This window comes from Chiroxiphia lanceolata, chromosome 3 (genome assembly GCF_009829145.1).
Source record: "Chiroxiphia lanceolata isolate bChiLan1 chromosome 3, bChiLan1.pri, whole genome shotgun sequence".
NCBI classification, from domain to species: domain Eukaryota; kingdom Metazoa; phylum Chordata; class Aves; order Passeriformes; family Pipridae; genus Chiroxiphia; species Chiroxiphia lanceolata.
Window position 1 is genome coordinate 33,373,927 of NC_045639.1, and position 23,126 is coordinate 33,397,052.

The 23,126-nt window shown below is 40.9% G+C and overlaps 1 long non-coding RNA gene across 1 annotated transcript; it reads left to right on the forward strand.

Annotated features, from left to right (window-relative positions):
• The first annotated feature begins 3,454 nt into the window (after window positions 1-3,454).
• Window positions 3,455-22,605, forward strand: LOC116784817. Its single transcript, XR_004356257.1, has 3 exons — window positions 3,455-3,530; window positions 14,539-14,546; window positions 22,593-22,605. It is a non-coding gene; the product is annotated as an uncharacterized LOC116784817 (long non-coding RNA).
• Window positions 22,606-23,126: the final 521 nt, after the last annotated feature.

Genomic DNA, 23,126 nt, shown 5'->3' on the forward strand with positions numbered 1-23,126 from the left:
CTGATGGTTTCAAGTATGCAAGGCAGAAGATTGGAGTGTAATACCACATGCTTAAAAATGAATGCAGCTTCTCCTGCTGATCAGACCTGTAGCTGGATTATAAAATTTTGCGTGCCCCTGTCTCTCACTTGCATGGCTGCCACGCAAAGAGCACAGTGCTTGGCTGACCCTGGGCTGATGCACAAGCATCCAGAAGAGCTAAAAGTTGAGTTCTATCAAATGGTGGCTTGGAGTCACACAAGCTCTTAGAATAGGTATAAACCAGGAAGAGCAAAACAAAAATATATCTGTGAAATGTTCATCAACAAACATGTCAGATCAGATTATGATTATCCAGAGAAGGGCTGGTACATCAAACAGCAGCTTGGCTTTCTGAGGAGGGCGGCTTGTTGCATGTGGGGTATTTGGTGGCCTTCTTTGTGGGAGACAGCAAAAATTGCCCAGAAGAAAATATGATGAAGGGCTATTTTCAAAGAGCTCAGCTGACTCCTCAGAAGTTATTTGCGGCTATGATTTCTCCCATAAGTAATACGGCATTTTTCTGTTTCAACAAAAACGTATGTTATGTGTCTGCATGTGGTGAACTGCAGATGGGCTGGAGAGGAGGAAAAATTCATTTCAACCTTGCATGTTGAAACACTTCATGCAGTGTGAACTTATTTTCTCTTTAAACTAAATATATGTTTGTGTACATTAAAAAAGTGCTGATTTTAACTATTTTTGTTTCGGATCTGGGAACCCAAAGGGCAATCATCTGAACAAATTTTTGCTTTTACTGAGCTATTATTACACCTTAGAGACCTGACCAGTTCCAGTGGTGAATTTGAAGGTAATTTGACAAGACGTGTGGAATCTAAGGTAGAAGAAGTGTAGATAGAGAGTCATTTTCTTGCAGCAAAAAAAGATTAAGAGTATAAACCAACCTGAAGTGATGACTCAGCAACAAGGTGCCACAAAAATTTCTTTCCAAACATTGTGGCATCTGTTAATGCCAGGAAACCTGACAAAAGTTAAAAAATGCGATTGAGATGTTCAAAGTAAGACCCTGAATTCTACTTCAAGCACTGGTGATGACATTTCCTGGTATGTCCATGCAGGAAAAGAATAGTTCCATTGTTATAATGGTAGGACTACCTTGCCAGCAAAATCCAGTAGCATGTGTGACAATAATAATGAAGACTCAAAAGTCCTACATATTAGCACATGCCAGCAACTAAACTAAAAACTCTCCAAGAATCCTGGCCATGCATTTTGCTTTCTAGCATGTCCCAAAGACCAGGTCACCAAATCTTCTTGGCTGTCTTCTGTCCTTGCTAATGCTGATGCTGATGCAGCACAACCTGCAAACACACTCCCTCATTTCGCTGTGATACTAGTATCACAGTGAGAATATTTATATCCATAAATTTAGATATCTAAAATAAGGAAATTGATTTGCATTTCATTTTGATGGTTATCTGAACTGACTGTCATACTCTGGAAAGCGAATCACGGGTGCTCGTTTTGGCGGCTGGCAGCTGCTCACTCCCATACGCTTTCCCAGCATCTCTCTCTGTCTCAGAGCACGCACTCTGTCGTTGCTGGGTGGCCGGTGGTGTTGGTAAATGAAAGGAGCGTTTTCGACTGAGTACACAGAGATGAGGAGGTGTAATGCCAATGGGTAATTCAGAAGTAAAAACTAGGTAGTTGTTCTAAAGTAATAATTAAGATTTATCATCTGTAAAATTCTCTCACCACATCTAAACCAAAGAATGTTTTGGAACACCTGCACTTTGCTGTTGGAAGCTCATTTGAGCTGGAAAATTCTTCCTCCAGAGGCAATTTATTACCCATGTAACGGATGCTATTCTGTTGAATATGTAGCACATTGAGGTTTGGCTACCAGTTTCACTCTTTCAACGCAAAGTGAAAATATGGAGATTGTGGCTTTGGAAGAATTTCTTTTATTGATGTGGAAAACTGAGAATTTAACTTGGAAATTCTTTGATTAACTCCTGATTCTGTTTATGCAGGGAAAAGACTGTTATTATTGGAAATTAGGTTCAAATACATTCAATAACAAGCTCCCTTCTTCAGAAACAGCTCTTGTCTCACCTTTTGATGGGTCACCATTCCCTGAACAAAAAGTCTATCTTTCAATAGGCTGCTATCATGATTTTATATATTTTAAAAAATTACAAAGTTATATACTTTACAAATGGGGAAAATGAAGGTCTGAGAGGCAAAAAGGGAACATTTTATCTGTCTGATGTGGTTTTAAACTGTTGAGAGCAATTAAGAAGCTAACAACTCTGGAAAAAACCTGTGCACCCTGAATCAGATTAAATCACTTGATTTTTCTATGAATGACGTACAATATATTTCCACAGTTTTAGAACACACTTCTCTGGAGTATGTGCCTACCAATCTGACTGATGTACAAGATTAGAGAAACTCTAAAACTAGAAATCTAATCACTTCTTATTTCCTTCCTAAATCTTTATTTGAAAAAGTATTTTTGTTTCCTTTTGTATTTTAATTTCAGTAAGCACAGGAAGACAGGTATGACTTTGTTCATTTTGTGTATAGAACTGCTAAGGAATTACCACACTAGATTACTCACATCTATCTGGTATCTGATTATTCAAAAACATATACAAGAAATTGTGAAATGGCTAATCACAAAGTGAAACGCACTCATGTGAAACAGCTGTGGAGCTGTCATTGGTCTTTTAATTTCAAACGTTTCAAAGTGATCAGAATTTTACATTCCTTGTTCTAGTTCACTTCAAAATGACATTGACAAGAATGCTGCTGTTATACAGTCCACAGTGGTTTGACCATGTGATTATAGCAGTTTTAATATTGTTCTTAGTTTTGAACAGCTTGTGAATCTTTCTCATTTAAAGTGAAATATAAGGTCTGCTTTGTTTTAACTGCAAATGAATAGAAATTTGTAAACAAAACCAGCTAAAAGTAAATCATTTTGATACTTCCCTGGTGTGGATAGCTGTAGCTCAAATAAGTTTTTTCTTGAGGCCAATCCCCTATCAGTCCTAAAGGAAGGACTAGATTTATGTATTCTCTCCTTACCTTCTTCTTTGTACATTCATATTTGGAATAATGTCTTGGCAAATGTTCTAGGGAAGTGCCAGATCTGCAAAGACAAAGAACAGGTATTGCTATTTTTGCTGTGAAGCTTAAGTTTATATAATGGAGAATGACAGGCTGCTCGTGCAAGTGCAGCAGTATAAGTAAACAAAGTGGAAGGAAATATCTCAGAAGCCGACATCAGCAGATAAACTTAGCCATAAAAGGTGTAGAGAACAATTTATGGGCTCTTTGTGTTAAGGGTTGAGGTAGGAATTGCTGTAGTCATACAGTTTGTTGCTATTGAAATAAAAATAATAATACTACTACACAGTTCTGATCAAATCCATTACTTTAAGGTAGTTATTAAGGCCAGTACTTAAAAACTATTAGCCCAAAGGGCAGGTATGTGGTGACATGGAAGTGGTTTATCGGAATTGTATCATTCTGTAAACAAAGTTGTGTATCTCAGATTTCACAACGACTCTTTTGGATATGGCCTTTCAACTAAAGCATAAACTCTGTTAGTAAAGAAGAGACAAGCTGCACTTCAAGAACTGTTTATTAAACAAATATAAAATCAGATCTCCTGTTCTTTCTTTCTTTCTTTCTTTCCTTCTTTTTCATTTTTTTTCTCATTTAATGCTGTATTTATAATGTTACTTTAATGTTAACTATATGTATCCTTGCATCATTCATATTTGAATTATTCAGGGTCCTTTTCCAAGCCTTATTGTCAAAGCAACTGCAAACTGCAAAAGTTGTGTTTCCTTCCAGCTAAGGTAACTGCCCCATTCTTGTCACTGGGGCTCCTTAATCACTGGCTTCCAAAAACTTCAGTCTGCAGATAATAAAAAGAGAGAGAGACCATGTTATAAACAGCAGAGTTCCCCCTTCCATGCAAGGCTAAATCTGTGTCCTGATTTAGACAGGAGTGAGGAGAATTGAGTCTATCTGGATTTTTCTCTTCCACCCTCCAGTTCTTATTTTAGTTTCTTTCATCAGCTGAGCAATTGAAAACACTCTTCTTCCAGGCTCTCAGCATGAACAACAGGAGGTATGAGAGTCATAACACATGATAATGTCAATTAAATCTCTATCCTGTATCATTGCCATATCCATCTGTAAGATGCTCTTTCCCTCCTGGCTGTGGGTTCAAAAGAAAGGTCTTGCTGCATGGAGCTGCTGGCACAAAGTAGCTTCAAGGCCCCAGTCCTCATCTGGGGATAGTGACTGGAGTCACCCTGCCGTGGGGAACACCTCCTCATGCCTGAGGTGGACAGTGAGTGACTTTGTGGTTTTTTTTCCACTCAGCATTGCTTTCTGTGTTGTCGTTCAATTCTGCTTTCCTACTCCCCCCACTAGGGCTGCTTTTGCACTCCTAATCCATTTGCACACTCTTTTGAGTGGAGGTGGAATTACTTCTACTTCCACCACTAGTCTTGATGGGTACAGAGCACTCCTCCAGGCACCAGCAATTCTCTCAAGGTTTGAACACACAGTAAATACTGTACATTTGGGTCAGTTTGGTATCAATATACAAAATGGCTAAATAATTATCCCAGGTCACCAAAGAAGTTGATGGCACAATGGGGGCTTAAACCCCCAATTCCCACATCCTAGATTGCTTCTGTAATCTACATAGTTATTTCCCCCTCTTCTGTGTTCACATTACTGCAGGAAAGGAAGTGGTGCTGGGGCTGCTCTTCTGCCTTACTCATGTAATGAGTGCTGATGCCCTACAGCCTCGCCATTGCCTCATGTACCCCCATGCAGAGCCTTACCTTAAATAAACTTCTTGGCATTTAGTGATTAAATCTCTCTGATCATCTTACAGTATGCTTGTGCAACAACATAGAAGTTGGTACGCATTTTTTCTCTTATGAGCTTACCTCCAGGAAGATGAGAAACCACAAGGAATCTGAGTGCTTTGAACATCGGCTTTGCATGGAATTCCTACCATCTCCCCCGATAAATGCTTGGAATCAAAGCTATTTTCAGATGTCCCCAAAGAATATTTTCATCAATTTGCTGAGATCATGACTAATAGCTTTATTAATGAGAAATGTTTCTGATTGCCTGTTCAGCAGCAAAAAAAAAATATGAGAGCACATATTTTTTGGCCAGATCTTTCAGACATTTTTTCCTCACCTTTAGACTTTCCTCTGGCACACATGAATGAATTAACTGTGCAGCCCTCTGCTATTGCCAAGATCCTTCGTATCCTGCTTTATAGATGAAAGGATGAGGAATCTATGGATCTGCTTTGCATCTCTCACTGCAGGCAAAGTCCCCTTTATCACCAAGAAACACACTATGGCTCGGTTAAGATTTTAGGTACAGACTTGCTGTGTTCAGGCGCAGGTCAGAGCTCGGCAGGCAGTTGCCAGCTGGCTCTAAACCTCATGACCACTCGAGGCAGACAAGCAGTATTTCAGTCTTGAACATTAAGCTACTGTGACACTGGCATGTGTGCTTCTTTGTGGTGTCCCTATTACCAAGCTAGTAAACACAATTCCAAGTCTTAGGTCTTGATCTGGATTTTGAATTCCACAGCTAAACACCACACTTGCAAAAGTGTTGAACTAGTCTGGCCAGAAGGTTGAAGGTTAGTATTTTCAACAGGTTCTGGAAATCACGTAACTCAGAAGCATCTGTATTTACTATACACTTTTCAAAATTAGGGCCAAGGTCTTATTTTGAGAAAGTAATATTTGATCCACTATAAAGTTAGTGGCACACAGAACATTTAATACTGAAAAGGGGCTGGGCTGAAGACTTCTTAATACTTCAAGTACCTAATTTCTATATGGCAGAGACAAAGTGAGGGCCTGTTTCTACCCCTGCTTCTCTATCAGGTGGCTATTTGCTTCCAATATGATGGCTTTGATCTGTAAGCTCTCTTTATTAAAAATACATAAGGATAACAACCTAATCTACTACTAGCAGTGTATTAACAATGTTTTAGACTTAAGAGTATGAACTTGCAGACACAATTCAGGTGTGACTACAACCCATGCAGCATCAATATTTTTCATCTTGTACATTATGTATGAGAGACCATCATGATGGTCTTACTTGGAGCTCACATCTAACAGGAATTAAGTTGAGAAAAGTGCTTTTAAAAACTTTTGTAAACGTCTCCATACTTTTCTGTGGATACCCCTTTAAAATTACTGTTTTATTGCAACCTCGTTGCTGAAAACAGCTTTCCTCTTTCCTTTGCTCTTAAAGCATGGGATAACTCAGAAGTAGAAAAGATGGTAGCTGCTTTTAAAATACCTAGCATTTGAAACTGGAGATAAAAACCATATATGGCAGCTCTGGCATTACAACACCTCACAAAGAGGTAACATAAGGTGACACTTAGCTTTGAAAGTAGCTGAATTCTAAGGCTATAGCTGAAGTCTGTGGGAAGAGTCAAATTGTTATTTAACAATTTCTCAGTGATGGACACTGCACTGTTTCCTGTCCAACAGCTTCCACCTGATCCTTTACCTGTCTCACATATTTACAAGATTATCTAAAGGCAAATTTCATGAAAAAAAGTGACAAAGAGTTTTATTTTGCTTTATTTTATTTTAAAGCGGCTTCTGAATGGCCTTGCTGAAATTGGAATAAACCTGGCTGACTTTTATGTAAGTGTCCAGACAGTTTATTTTCAGTATAATAGTTTAAAATAAAATCTGTAAGCTAGTTTGACTGAAAGGGTAGGCTCTTGGCTGTTCTGCTGTAAGGGTTGTTCTTTACTATATAATCTCTGCTAAATTCAGCAGAGATTGTTCTGTGAGTACTGAACTAGTGGGTTTCAAGACCCCAAAACTTGTTTACATTGAGAAGAAATGTTTTAGCAGAAGAGATTTTTACCCACTCTTTTAAAAATACTTCTTCTCAGAGTAGCAGAAAAGGGGATGTGTTGCTCAGCAAGTTACAAAGCATTATTTTCTTTGCTATTTTTTCATCTCTGGCTCTACATGCAACTTCAGTGGGTGCAGACTCCAGCCTTAATGGTCAAGGTCCACTTCCTTACTGCTGAAGAATCTGGCCCTACCAGCACTCCATTACATTGAGCAGGAAATAAAATATCCTAAAAGGTGCCCCAGCATAAGAGAATGGGAGAGTAAGTGTAAATAAAGCAGAGGCTGGGCAGACCAACAAGAAATGTTTAACATTCCATGCTCTCCACAAAGGGCAGGTCAAGGAAAGGGAATGAGTGGTTGGGATGAAGCACATGCCACGGATATTTTTCAAGTACTGTTCTGCAGAGTATATTCAGTCACGTAAACATCCACAACAAACAGAACAGCCTTGTTCTTGAACGTGACAGACATCCTGAGATCCCTCTATATACACTGGAGATGGGTCTTACTATGCAGGGAAGCCACAGCTGCTGAATTCACAGCACTGTATTTGAATTCATAGGCACAAATAATATTGAAAATGCCAGACAGTCTTGGATATGACCAGTTGAACAATTGCTTGCTCATGCCCAAGTCAAACCAATGTATTGTCAAGAGTCACATCTGTGCACTGAATGACTCTGCGCAGTAAGAGGTGGCAGAAGTGAACTTGTCAAAAGTTGTATCTCAAGGTTTGGGGGAAAGCTAAAAAAACCCTTGACAACAAATGAAAGTTCCAGATGTAGTAGGCAATACTTCTTACTCTTTCCTATTCTCAGATGCAACCAAAATTAACTGCATGAAAATCAGAGTTATTAACCCTATCTTTTAATTTATATAGACTGGATCTTTTAATTTATGTGGACTGGAAACAATGGGTTTGATTACAGCTCAAGTCACTCAAGGCTTTGAATTTATGAAGCTGCAATAATGTAAAAGTGGTAGGAGACAAAAATTATGTTTACTTTTTGTTTCCATTGAAACTTAATCCATACAATGTTTTATAGCAGTTTGGTCTACACAAAGCTACAAAACATTCAGCAGAGGTAAAACATATTTGTGAACTAAACCTTCCTCCCTCATTAATCAGTGACTACCCCAATCTGAGAACAGTCATGCAGACATACAGAAGCAAGCGCATGTCACTGAAATAGCCACACAATAGGGAAAACATAAGCTGCACTCTGCAAACAATGGTATGGAAAAGAGTACTGTCAAGGTCACAGATACCCATGAGGAAGATATATGCCCACTTGCTTATCTGAAGACTATTTTGTTAACCAGGGCAGAATCACCAATGGCTTCTTGAAGGGGCAGAAGTCCTCCACAAGCATCCCATGAGTTCACACCATACTCCAGCTGCTTCAAAGATTCAGCAGTGACCAACAGGTTGCATTGGTTGGCAAAACCTATTGTTTATTGGGAAGGAGGGAGAGGTAACTGCACCGGCACTACAAATCTCTACTCTTAGGGATTACAAAGGAACAGAAGGAACAGAATAGTTTTCTTAATTCCACTTTGAAAGACTTGAACATATCCCAGGTTAACATTAACAGTTCTCTAGAAAAACATATGGTTTTCGATGCCATGCTTAAAACTACTTCTGCCTTACTGCAGAAGAGTGACATAGCTCTACTACCTGGGTCAAGAACTGTAACCATTTTCCCTTTTTTTCTTTTTTTTGTATTGGTTAATAGTTAGTAGCTATTTTGCCTCTTGTGCAGTTTGAAACCCCTTACTGGGTAGTTTGCTTGGTGATCCAGAGAAAGGTATGCTTCCAGGAACTTAAGACTTTAGCAGACATGCGATTTTAATTTTTTTTTTTTTTAAGATGGCAGGGTTCAGAAATCTAGCTGGAGTTCATGAACCTATTCTTCCTGTAATTGAAACCCATGTTTTACTCAGGGTTGATTCAATTTTTAAAATAAATGTTTTCCTAGTTACAGGGAAAGCCAATTCTATGTATAAGGGGTAGAATAACACCCTTCCAAAATCCATGTGTCATGGGTGGGTGGCCTATATACAGGATATGCATGCACAAAAAGTCTAGCTAAGAGATTTTTCTTCTCTCTCTCATCTGTTCTCTCCTGCCTACTCCCCTGCCACACTTTCTGTCATTTTTCTGCCTTCTCACGGAGCTATTTGCATATCAACTGCCATATTTTTTAAAAATAAATTTGTGGTCATTATTTTCAATTTCTCTAAATGGAAACTGAGCTTAGATTTCACCAACACAGATTCTTTATTGAGTTTTGACTTAAGTACAGTTTACTTTTCCTTAAGGGAGTTGGGTGTCTCAACTTGGATTACTGACATAAACACAGTGATAAGAGGTTCTTACTGCTTGGGCATGTCATCTATTCAGTTACCAATAGCATCTACTGTCTTGAAGCATCTGGAATACCAAGTGTCTCTGCAGAGACCAAGTGTGTGGAGAGCAGGGACATGCAACACTAATGTCCACAACTTAACCCTTGCAGGAAGGGAAAGATGGAAACCTCCAGTGCTCTCTAGTCTTTATGCCTGAGTCCTGCAGCCCTTTTGCACAGTGGAGTATCACTGGTGTCCCATCACTCTGCAGGAAAAGATCCCCGAGGACAGCAGGATTTTTCCTTTCCTGGACTGTGGTCATACACAAATGAAATTCCCATTCACACTGGGGAAAATTCCATGTACGGATCAGCGGCAGCACAATCTTAGGTATGCAACCATCTGCCAAGAACAGACACACTGATTTTCTTTCATAAACTGATGGAATTACCCTTTGCAAAGGGGAGATAAATTATTAAAAGCATGTTAGGGTGTCAGACAGGAAAATGTAAATAACTACATATAACAGCAGCTGTTCCTGATCAGGTTCCATTCTTTGATCTTTAGAAAGATGGGTATTAATTAGCAGGGTCAACACTAAGCTTTTCTTAACAATGCTCTTCTGAACCACCCAAATAATAGATAGTTGCTTGTAGTTTTGCTAAGCTAAGCTTCTCTGGGAAGGATTCTTCAGATAAATGGGATAACAAAATTACCTTAATATAAACAGTTCTGAAGTTAGGCCATATCTGTAATAGATAGAGGATCCATTTTATTTACAACCATGGAATGGAATTCTTTGAAATCTTAAATGAAATGAGTTCCAATCATATTGAGATTGCTGTTATGCCACTGAGATTGCAATCACTGCTTGTGACATGGATACCCATCTGCTGTGCCAGGTTCCTTCTGCAAAAGTCACCACATTGCAGGCTCCAAGATTGCTGAAACACTCCTGTGAAGCTGCATTCAGTATTGTACTACTGCATTGAATACACTGGATAAACTGCAGAGTTCTATTGATGCCCATGTGACTGGACCCCATGATGGAGTGCAGTATCAGACCCTGAGGCTGCTACCAAATCCAGAAGAGTCAAATCCTAAAGCCTAGCAGCAAACCATACAGCAAGAGTTAAACACCGGACACTCAGTATATTCTTGAGCAGGGTCTGACTAGTCTTTAATGTTCAGTTTCTGATTCTGATTCTGTTCCAAACTGGAACAAGTTACACCTGTAATTTAATTATGGGTCATAAAATTTACAGGCAACATCTTTCTTGTTGACATGGTATAATCATGCGACCTTTTTTCAATTAAAGTCATAGCAACCCCTATGGAGGGAGTCTACTGAAAGAGTGGGAAATGACCTTGGTTTCTCCTATTTTCACACAACAATAGGGATTAGAAGTTCAGGTCTGTGATTATGTGTCTCTCTGCCACAAGACACGCGGAAGACTAGTCCATGTGAGTTTGCACATGTGTTCAAGACAGGCCCAGTATGGCCCAAAGTAATAGAATTAGAATTTATGTTTCGCAATTTCCAGGGTCGAATGTTCAGAGAATCGTGGACATGCCATCTTATCTAACTGCTAATGTAGTTTGACAGCAAAATAGCTCATCCTCTCAAAAAGGATGTGTAGTCAAATACACAAACACTTCCTCCTACATCTGACTGGAAAAGTAGAAAAAATGTAAACTAATCTGCCACCAGTACATTGCTAAGGTTATAGTGGTTGCATAGTTGGGAAGTATTGCATTGAGTGTCATGAAGCGAAATATGTGGTACTTTTAAGACTAATCTTTCCCATTTTTTAGCACACATTGCAGAATCATAAGATTATGTTTCATTTTCAGCATGCAAACTGACCTACAGATTTCAACCAGGTCTTCATCAATCCCTACATCCAGCTTGTTCTCCAGGACTGGTCAGCTACAAGGCTGAATTGCTAATGCCTCTGTGGCTGCTTGCAGTACCAGGGAACCATGGCAAACCACAGTGTCTAGCTCCATGCTCCCCATTCCGCTACTTTTAACAGCCACACTTACACACACATTACTTCTAGGCATGACTCACTATCCACCTCCCTCAGGAAAAGCTGGGGCTCACTGAATTGCAGAATGTTTGTGACTGTGTCCCCCCACTGAAACACTTATGTAATGTGCTTGATTTGGTAAAGAAATGAGGTGCACAAATGCCTCAGCAACGTGAGCTGTATGTACTCAAAGAACCTAGCTGGAAACCAGCAAATGGGGGTAGGAAGTGTTTCATTTGAATTTTGAAATTCATATTTAACGTGGACAGACTTGAGTTTTAGGTGATAATTAGATGCAATATCAGAGCTGTATCTTACTTTTGAGTTCCCTGAAGATAGCATCAAATTATTGACTTTAAAAAGTGTTGAGATGTGTCCATTTCCTAAAATGATACTTTTTTCTTCATCCTTCTTCATGTCTTTTGTGCAACCATGTAAACTGTAGCAAAACATTACCAGCTCAGAGTGCTTGTGGGGCCCTGCCTGCAGTGATGCTCAGGTGCATTACAAGCAGGAATGGAGAGGAAACTTTCAGAAATAAACCCATATCTTTCTGTGAAGTGTGTTCCCTCTGTGTTGGAGTGGAGGTGATGGGTTCCTTTCTTCTTCGGTGGACCTAAGCCCTGAGTTTATGGTATTTAACTCTGAGGGGATAAAACGTACAAATATTGTGTCTTCTCACACCTTCTCTGTTCTCCTGCCATCCACAGTTTATAGACAGAGCACTGCTTGTCCCTCTACTGAGACTCTTAACTCTCAGTCTCCAAAACACTTTATTTCTGCCTAGGGAAAACGAGGCTAATAGGTAAAAAACGTGGGGATGTGTTTGGAAGAGTGATCCCAGTCATTCTTTCTGCTGGCTGCAATTTTGCAGACTACTACTGACTAGTCCATAGCAACAACTAACAACAGGGACTTCTCTGTATCCCCTTCTGTCTGAAGGCTAAGTACTAAAAACAGATGCTAATTGTATGGTTCCAGAAAAAAATAAAAAGAGCGTGCTGGGGTGACTCAGGACATACTCCCGCTGTTGTGCAAGGACAAATAGTATTTAGATATGTGGAGATTTGTCTGTGGTTAGCTGTGGCTTGTCTGGGGGCAGGGGAAGGCTATGCGTGTGTATGCAAAAACTCAGAAGCACCACCCTGGACTATTTTAAGTCTTGGAGATGAAACTGGTGATTATCTTCTGAGTTGTTAGCAAATGACTACTCAGTGCCATGGTGGGACAAATTGAACTCCGTGACAAATAAAGAATGGGATAATAAACAGAATTTTATGTGTTTCTTTTGAAGCATAAAACTTGCTACAAATTACATATTGTTAAACAAAGGCATAAAAACTTATTGGAAAACAGAGGGTGGCAACACTTAGACAAAAATGTAAATGTGACTCTGGTACATATATTTTTACCTGAGGGAAATCAATGCCTGTGAAAACACTCGACAAGAATGCTTATGAAAATGAAAACACTCAAGGCAAGAATTTATTACTCTAAAATTATATTTTTTTTACTGTATTCTCAATATCCAGTCAAGTGATAGGAGTGCACTTCTCTGGATTGCAGTCACCCTTCTTTCTGTGCTTGACTATAAGCACTGACAAGGAACTTAGGACAACATTTTAAACCTCAAGTTCGACATTTCAGTTTATAATTAGGCATCTAAATAGCATCATTATCTTAGCTAATAAGCACATGAACAGAAAACTACTTTAGTTGCTTATTTAGATGACTTAGAAGTAAGCCTGACAATGCTGTCTAGAGCCTTCCTGCACCTTCAGTTACTTCAGTTGGAGGGCCTGTTACATGGCATTGCATACTGCAGCTGGTTTTTGTCACTGTAAAGCTCCACATGCTGGAGTCAGGTTATTAATTAGGAAATATTTTTTGTCACTCACTCTGCTGTGACTTACACCCATAAAGGACCTGCAGCATGCTTTGGTTCCAAGCAGTTGTCTTCCCCAAGCTCTTATTCAAGTGTTTTCTTGAATGTTTGAATAAAAAAAAAAAAGTTCTTATTATAGAGATCATAGAATCAACCGGGTTGGAAAAGACCTCTGAGATCATTAAGTCTAACCCTCGATCCAACACCGCCGCAGTTACTAGACCATGGCACTCAGTGCCACATCCAGTCTCATCTTAAAAACCTCCAGGGATGGTGAATTCACCACCTCCCTGGGTAGCTCATTCCAATGTCTGATTACTCTCTCCATAAAAAATTTCTTCCTAATATCCAACCTAAACCTCCCCTGGCACAGCTTAAGATTGTGCTCTCTTGTCCTACTGCTGGTTGTCTGGGAGAAGAGATTGACGCTCACCTGGCTACAACCTCCTTTCAGGGAGTTGTAGAGAGTGATGAGGTCTCCCCTGAGCCTCCTCTTCTCCAGGCTAAACAGCCCCAGCTCCCTCAGCCTCTCCTCATAGGACTTGTGCTCGAGTCCCTTCACCAGCTTCGTTGCTCTTCTCTGGACCTGCTCCAGCACCTCAACATCCTTCCTGAAATGAGGGGCCCACAACTGGACACAGTACTCGAGGTGTGGCCTCACCAGCGCTGAGTACAGGGGAAGAATCACTTCCCTGAACCTGCTGGCCACACTGTTCCTGATCCAGGCCAGGATGCCATTGGCCTTCTTGGCCACCTGGGCACACTGCTGGCTCATGTTCAGCTTTTTGGGAGTCTCAAAACTCCCAGGTCCCTTTCTGCCTGGCTGCTCTCCAACCACTCTGTCCCCAGCCTGTAGCGCTGCACGGTGTTGCTGTGACCAAAGTGCAGGACCCGGCACTCGGCCTTGTTGAACCTCATCCCGTTGGATTCAGCCCAACTCTCCAGTCTGTCCAGGTCCCTCTGAAGAGCCCTCCTGCCTTCCAGCTGATCGACACTCCCCCCAGCTTGGTGTCATCTGCAAATTTGCTAATGGTGGACTCAATCCCCTCATTCAGATCATTGATAAAGATATTAAATAGAACTGGACCCAAAACTGATCCCTGAGGGACACCACTAGTGACCGGCTGCCAACTGGATGCAGCCCCGTTCCACCACCACTCTCTGGGCTCGGCCCTCCAGCCAGTTCTTAATCCAGCAGAGAATGCCCCTGTCCAAGCTGTGGGCTGCCAGCTTTTCCAGGAGTATGCTGTGGGAGATGGTGTCAAAGGCTTTGCTGAAGTCCAGGTAGACCACATCCACAGCCTTCCCCTCATCCAGCAGGTGGGTCACCTGATCATAAAAGGAGATCAGGTTGGTCAGACAGGACCTGCCCTTCCTAAACCCATGCTGGCTGGATCTGATCCCTGGTCCATCCTGTATATGTTTTGTGATTGCAGAAGGCCAAGTCTGTTTTCCTTGATATGGTCCTTCCTTGTCTCACTTGATCTAAATTCTGTCTTTAGGGCATCTTCTTCACTTTCTGGGCAGACATAATTCTTTGTATATGCTCTAAACTGCTAATAAGTTTGTTTACAACAGCTTACTTACAGACTGTAAGTCATTAGCAAGAAGGAAAACTATTTTTACAGCCATTAAAAATTAAAATTATGCTCTTGACATCTTTAGAAACTAAGCCTTCTAGTTATGAGGTCTCATTTCTTGCAATGAAATTTCAGGTTCATTGCTAAACGTTACACTACTCGCCAGTTCCAACCTCCAGGCTTCAAAATCCTTTAGTAATCTCTCCAGATCAGACAGGACTGCTGTCAGGTTGAAGCCTGGAGTGAAGGAGGAGCAGCAGTGGTATACTGGAGGTAGCCCTGTAAGACTCTGTAGCAGTGGGAAGCTGCCTCTGGTGTCCAGGGCCAGAAGAGCAGCAGCAGTCAGCTACTTGCCCGTGGTCACCAAAAAGCTCTTGATGACAGAAGGCCACAGCTTGCTGGTCTCTGGCTTTGCACTCCTCAGTGTAACTGTCTGTGGATGGAAGGAACAACCTTCATGTTGGGCATGAAGACATTAATTTATTTTCCTATCATGCACTGTCCTGTCAGGGCTAGGTATGACGGTGTGATCTGTATATTTACATTAATTCTTAAGGCAATTATGTCCCGAATATTTGTAAGCAATGTCTGTGGCAGGCCTAAAGAAGATCTCCATTTCCTCTGCCTGTGTACATTTTGGGGGATGCTGGTGTGACTGGTAAATGAAGAACCTGATAAATGAAGAAACCAGGATAACTTGCTTCCAAACTTTTAGCAAATTCATGGCAATTGCAGGCACAGAGTCAACAGTAGCAGCCCACTGCACTAAAGGCAGACAGGGCTCTTTGCTTGTGGGGTCCTCCAGTATTTGGAGCCATATCTGCACTATCCTGCTTTTTTAAAGCTGCAAATGTTCTTAGGCTGATACCTGTGAATGTGAGCTTTAGTTAAGAAGGAAAATAGTAATTTAAAGGCAAGTATTCAGTGTGATAACAAGAAGTTTGAAAATGAAAACCCTTAATGTCCTCAAATCATGAGGAAGCAAAGGCAACATTTAAATCTTCTTTATTTAAATCTAAAATTTTTAATCCAACTTTTGGTGGATGCCCAGCAATGGTCTCGGTTTCACTCAGTTATTTGGCTTTCCCTACTTGTGTCCTGCCACTGGAGCACAACAGTGTCCAACTGTGTTTCTCTTACCAGTGATGCTGGAACAAGAGGGTTTGCCACCATGAAGCTTACGTTTACACTGGCTCTACCATGGCCCATTTTTGTGGTTCTTTCCCTCCTTCTTGCCAAATTCTTAGGTTTCAACTGCCAGAAATAAGAATATGGGGTGAGTGAAGGGTTATAGGGTGAGTGAAAAGCAAAGATGGGGGGTGTGATGACAAAGGGAGTAGACTGGGAAGTTTGGGGGGAAATTGAGAAGAGGAGGAAGTTGAGACATCAGGAATGCATGTAAGACTCAAATGCTGTGTGTCATTGAACCTCCAGCACTTCCAAGACAGAGTTCTAAACAACATTATTTTTGTCTGGTTACTATAAACCAATAAACAGGAAATGTGTTTTCGTAATAAACAAAGGACAGGAAAAAGGAAACACCACTAATCAAACAGGAACATGGCCTGGGAACACAAAAAGGAACAAACAAAGGTTATGTTTTTCCCCATTCTCACTCAGGATTGAGAATGATAACGAGTATGACAAAGGATGGGACTAAAAAGAGACAGTTGTGGCAGGACAGAAACAAAGACCAACATTCTCAAAGACATTTTGGGCCTTGTTTACTTCTAGGAAAGACGATGGGAGCTCTTGGTGCAAACTCTAACTGCTGTTCCACCTCTTCCACTGAGAGTTTTACAAGGTTGTCTGTGTATGAAACTGTAACTACCTCACCTCAGATCTATCTCTTGTCTTTTGCCCATGTTTGCATCAACAGAGTGAAGCTATTTAGCATGAAAACATTTACAATACTCAGCAGTCATCATAGGCTGTGCTCATGCTGGATGGAAATTAAAAATATAATTTCTTTCACTTTTATATATATACACATTATATATATACACATTATATATATATGTATATATATATATATATACACACATATATATATACATATATATATATATGCGCATTTGTTTGTGCAGGAACACCCTATTTCCAGAATTTCTAGGTTTTACTTCAGGGCTAGGGAGTATCCTTTAATGTATTCTTTGCCCTTTCTTCAAATGTTTGTTCTGTATTTTAGCCACAAAAACCTCTTTAGAAAACAGACTGCTTCTGTAGAGCAACTTCAGTCAAAAATAAGTGCAAGTGTTCCTCTAGATGTTTTTCCATGAGGTTCATCCAGAAAACAAAACTACTTTCTTGGAAATATTCTGTTACAAATTTGATTGGTATATGATTCACTTAATAATTCCATGGCTTTACGTTGCACCTAAAACACAAAGGTGAACAATGAATAATCATGTGGATTTCCTTTCTACAAATAGGATATTCATAAATAAAGTGCTCAAGGGAGAAAATGAGCTTCTAGTGGGTAAAAGCTAGCAGCATTTGAAACACGTGATTGTTCATCATTAATGACCTAGATAATGAGGCTACTGCACTGCAAGCAAGTTTGCAGAGAGTACAATACCAGCAGAAGTGGCTGATGCACCAGCTAGTTCTGGTGCCATTCTGGGAGACCTTGACATGTTGAAGAAATGAGCCAACAGGAAATTTATGAAGTTCCAAAAAAGGGAAGTGCAAAGTCCTTTCCGTGAGAAGGAGTAGCTCTTTTGCACCAGTACATTCTGAATGTTGACCAGCTGGAAAGCAGGCCTGGGATCCTAATGTACTGTAAGTTGGCCATAAACTGGCACTGTGGTGGTACTCACTGAGAAGACAAGAGGCAATGGGCACACACTGAAATACAAGAAATTCCATTTAAACATAAGAAAAAACTGTTACTGTAGGGGTGATCATAGCTTGGCACCAGGTTTTCCAGAGGGGTTGTGGAGTCTCCATTCTTGACAATATTCAAAAGCTGACTGAGCAACTTAGCTCACCCTGCTTTAGCAAGGTGAAGCTGGACTTGATGATCATGAGAGGTCCCTTCCTATGTCAACTACTTTGTGATGGTGTAAAATTAAATAAAAAACCTTCCACAATAACAACAGGCTGAAGATCAAATGACTGGCAATTCACAGTGAAGGACAAGAAGGGGAATATTCTGCCAAGCACCTCTGACTACCTCATTTCTGAACCCAAAAAAGCAAGGAGATGCTACTGAACAGGGTTCTGGAAATGGAGGTGACTGGAGACCTGACATTGGTAGGGATCGAGGAATTGAAGGAGAACTCTGAGGTTTCTTCCACCAGACACTACAGATGGCTGAACCAGAAGGCATTTGGTGAGGAAAATCATGGGTTCTGGAATGAGAGAAAAGAGGTGCAGGTGGAGTCTCAGCAGGCTGTTTGGAGAGGGTTTAGATGCTGGCACAGTAGCTGGTAGAGATGTGGCTGGCTCCTACTGTGTGCCTCAGTCCTCTTAGTTCTCCTGGACACAGGGTGGTGTCCATCCCAGATGGAGCTTCAACTTGAGAACAGGCGTGGGTCTGGCATGAGTGCTTTCTCATTCAGCTCTGGTCTTCATCTGCTTCTCTCACTTTTCCTCTCAATTGGCTTTAGCTGATCATCGAATTCCTACCAACCATGACAAAATGACTTAGGCACCCCTCATGCAGTGCTTTGGAAACTACTAGCCAGCATAAGGATGGCAGAAGGATGGGCTGAAGCATATCCGTTTCCCTTGTCTCTTCTGGGTCCTTGTGCCAGAAAATAGCACTGCAGAGGTCTGGAGAAAAGAAACTAGCCAAGACTGACATACACCACCTTCATGACCTTCTCATGTGGTAGCTTAAAGAAAGGAGTGAGATACCGCTCCATCAGAGATCCAGGTATTTTCATCTCCCAGCCTAATTAGCAGTGGACTGTGCCTATAGCTATATTCTTCCATCAGGGAAGCACACGTATGATTGCTTTGCTCATGGTCAGGATAAAGAAATTGCTTCACTGCTGGGCCAGGAGCTTGACTCTGACAGGCTGTGAACACATTTTCTAGACCTTCATCTTCCCTTCAAAGACCCCAGCTTCAGTTAACAGACATGCCTTTAACTGGCATCAGAGGGTAACTTGAGGTGTTGACTGCCTTCAGCTCATTTAAGCTGTCAAATGCAGATCTTTTTCATGAGTTTCTCTCGTTGCTGCAGTCTCTGTCATCCAGTTTTGTCTTCCCAATACAAGTAAAAGCTGCTGGCAGAGAATAATATGTGGAGAAATAAGAGGTTCAGAGTGAACAGCCCTTCCTATATGGCAGATAATTTCATTAGGCAAAGGGCCCAGTCAGACTGGGCAAATACAATATAATTAAGCTACTTTAGCTTAATTTTGATAATAAAGGGACTCATCTCTGCTAAAATGACAGCAACAGGAGAAACCTCAAGTTTTGCCTAGAAGAAACCATGCTGAGGTCATGAGCAGAAATACAAAGTGTGGTGAGCAGGTCAGATCTCTGACTGGGCACACAAAATACCACGCATGGTTCATCTTCAGAGCACATAAGGGTATCAGCATGTATCACCAAACATGGCTGTGGTTTAAAACACTGGTAATTATGATTCTCAGACATATAAGCCAGATCTACAGCTTTAATAAAGTACCACATTTTCCTTCAGGTCATAGTTTGAACCCATGCCTGATTCTGATAAAACTTCTGTTACTTTATTTTTTTGCTGATCACAAGTATGAAGAATTTTGGTAATAATGGTCAAGCACTCACACTGGCCAAAAGCACAGCTAGCAAATTCCTTATGCAGTCCATTTCTTCTCAGTATTATTAGTAAAACTATTTGAACTTTAATCAATCTTTTCAGTTCTTGGCTAGGCTCTCATGCGGATGTTTGAATGAAAAATGAAAAAACTCTAATGAAAAATTCCCTACAGACATTTTGTGCCACTAAGCTGATACAGGTGCAATACACCATCTCACTAAAGCAAATTACTCTGGCTTTGAAAACCTGAGACTTTTATTCTCGAGTCCAAATTTTAAAACCTTTAAAAATAAAATGTTAGAAGTAGAAACCTGGGAGTAAAGTAAACCAAAGTCTGCATAAGTTAGTTTTGGCTAAATTAGTAAAGAAAACAGAACAAAATAGGAAGGAGAAATCCACAAACATAAAGGCATTTACAGTGTAATTTTTTCATAGTGGATTTTCACCAAAACTTGTGCATAAACTGAAAACTTCATTAAAATATAAAGCCTAAAAGAGTTTAGTGGACAGGGCTCTTGTTTATTATGTGAAACTGTGATGTCAGTCCAAGTGGAGGCTGTAATGAAAATAATTACATGATTTCAGTCTGGTTTCTTTGAAGGTTAACCCAACATCACAAACCCATCATGTCATAAAACATCCATGGGCAAGGCCAGGGTTCCTTCCATCCAGAAAGCCCTAAGAATGTATGGACAGAACATATACTAACCTACAAATCATTTGTGGGACTGTGGCTCAGTAAACATAGGTTAAAATCTTCTGAAGCATATTATCAATCGTTTGGAAAAGATGAATGGCCAGTTTTTTCAGAAACATGCATGTGTCTGTCTTGAGCATGAAGAATATTCTCTAGGTGTGAACGGACTCAGTATTTGCATAAAAAAATACCCGAGGGTACCTGATTTGCAGGTTAGTCCTGAGCACTGTGCACACTCATGTCACACAATGCAGACCATTTAAAGGGTAAAGCAAACAGGATCTTTGTAGGAATATGCTATAAACTGAGAATGGAGAAGGTGGAAAAAGGGGAATTAATCTGAGACAGGAAACTCACCCACATACCAAAAGCTTGACAAGAGTTTTATGAGATGCTGAAGAGAAACTCCTTTCATGAGGCCCCACAATGGGCCTGAACCAGGCTCCACTATCCAAACGTATCACAAACTTCTTCATGTGAGTCTGTTCCTAAAGAAGGTAAAGGTGGGAGAAAGAAAGTCCCGATTTTGATTTAGAAAAAAGGGAGCATTTTCTTTCAAGACAGAAGATTCGTGATATGCTGCCTCTGTCTGTTGCTGACTGGGAAAACAACTGCAGAGAAATTCTCTATTAACTGGCTGTTATAATTTCCCCTGGGTTAAGAGAATTACACTGGGCCTTTATTGAGGCTCAGCCACTGTGAGCTGAGGTAACTGTCACACACGTACACATAAAAGGCTGCCTTTATTTATTACAGTATATGAGCCACAGCCTTAGCAAAGTACCTGCATTAAATTCAATCTCTTGCTAAGGAGCTCTTTATTCCAGTGTTTGAGGAAGAACGGTTGTCTCTTGCAAAGCATGCATTTCAGATTTCTAACTCAGGCTGTCAGGTGGGCTGGGAGGGATGCTCTGCTCCCACAGCTCTCCTTGACCACTTTTCCTCTCATGTCCTGCACTAACAGCTAACAGCAGAGTGGGTGCACTGCTCCCAGTTAGTGCCTGGATACCTTCTCAGACACTGTGTAAGGAGTCCTGGGAGTCTCCTGGAAATGGAAATGCTAATTGTGAAGCCAGTTGAAGGTGCTGAGGGTCAGAGCAAGACTCTGGGGTAGGAGGGAACCTACGTTGGCTGCATGCATTTACACCTCAATATTCATTACCACGTGCCTTTTCCTCAGTACAGGTACCAAAAGCAAATCAACCCCTTTTCATGAGAAGAGGGCAGTGACATTCTTTATTCTACATATCCTGAACACTCTCCTTTTTGGGGAGGTGGGCCTTAGACTCTCCTGTCTTCCACAGGTTTTAGTGGTTAGATGAATCATGAGGAAACACCTTTGCCAGGAACACTGTGTGTCAGACCCTATGACAGCACAAACAGAAAATGCCTGAGAAGCAGACCTGCAGGCAACATAGATCTGCTAATAGCTTATTTAAGAAGGGCTTAAACATGTAACAGCATGGACATATCCACACTTCAATACTTATGACATGCTGAGAGGCAGTAATTTAAGCAGGTAGACAGCTCCAGTGCCTCCCTGGGCAGGTGCGTTGGAAAAGCTGCCTGGGGATTTGAGGGCTGAATTCAAGTAGCCGAAATGGTCTCAGGCCCTCTGAGACCTGATCCTCCCATGGTTTCCTAAACACAGAGTAGGAAACATATTCTTCTGCATGAGTGCAAGAGAAAATGTGCTATTAATGAAAAAAACCCACACTGTTACAAGTCTTTGTGATTTCTGCAAGGGAGACATTGTCACAAGCCCAGGCAGCTGGATTTCAGTGAAGCCTTTAGAGGCAGGTTTATTCAGCTCTGCCACTGCACTCCAGTGCACACGAGCCCCTCAAGTGCCTATGCAGTACTGTGGAGCACATTCAGACTCCAGCTAGCCCCCTAATACCCAGCTCTAGATGTATTTTCCTGACCCATATTTCTCATCACTGTGGCAGTCTTTGGCTCTGGTTTGTAAAAGCTAGCACTAGAAGAAATAATGCATTATTTTTTTTTGTTCTGAATTTGTTGGATATTTTCCCATCTGTCAACACCAGTCCCCCTGCAAAGCAGCAAGTTAGAAAGACTTCTGCTAAATGCTGCCACCTAAATAAGTAACCACTAAATTCCGCTGACTGAGCATTTTTGCGTGATGTATGAGCAATCCAGACGTGCCTGGTGGCTGGAACTGACACAGACAGTCCGGGTTTCCAGGCAAGTGCTGGCTGCCTGGGCTGTGGTCCAGACCTGAGCACGAAGTCAGGCCTAGACTGAAGTAGTCAGGACACCACACGATGTTGCGGTGCTTTGTTTTGGGTACACACAGATTCAGGAAGTCCAGGGATACAAGGTATATTCCCTAATAACAAATGCAGAAGAGCACAAGTCCTGAGGTCTTCCATAATTCAACAGCTTTGTAAACATAATAACCACTGATAAGTTGTATAGACATTCTTTGAATTTTATTTAGAATTAGGAATTTTCATGGACTTAGAATTTGGTTGGTTAGGACCTTCAAAGACCATGAGTGAAAGGATTTACATTTGAAAGGCAAATGCCATAAGCCATATGCTAATCCCTCAAATCATCTTCTCTGGAGATAAGTAGCAAGCGTATCTGCAGTTCTAAACCAAAGGAGAAATTGATGCTATTTTCAAATTACTTTTTAATGATTTATAAACACAGAATGATGGCAGAATGTCACTTGCGTCATGGCTAACACAGCATGCAAGTGGAAAGGAGTGATTGCTCTATACAACATACCTCTACCTCTACCTCAGAAGTTCTCTTGAGTCTTGAGAGGGCCCCCAGAACTCTCCTTCTCCTAAAACATTAATTAGTTTATTGGTATTGTCATGTATTTAGTTTTTCTTAGCATCCAATAGCAGGTATACATTTGCTATTACACC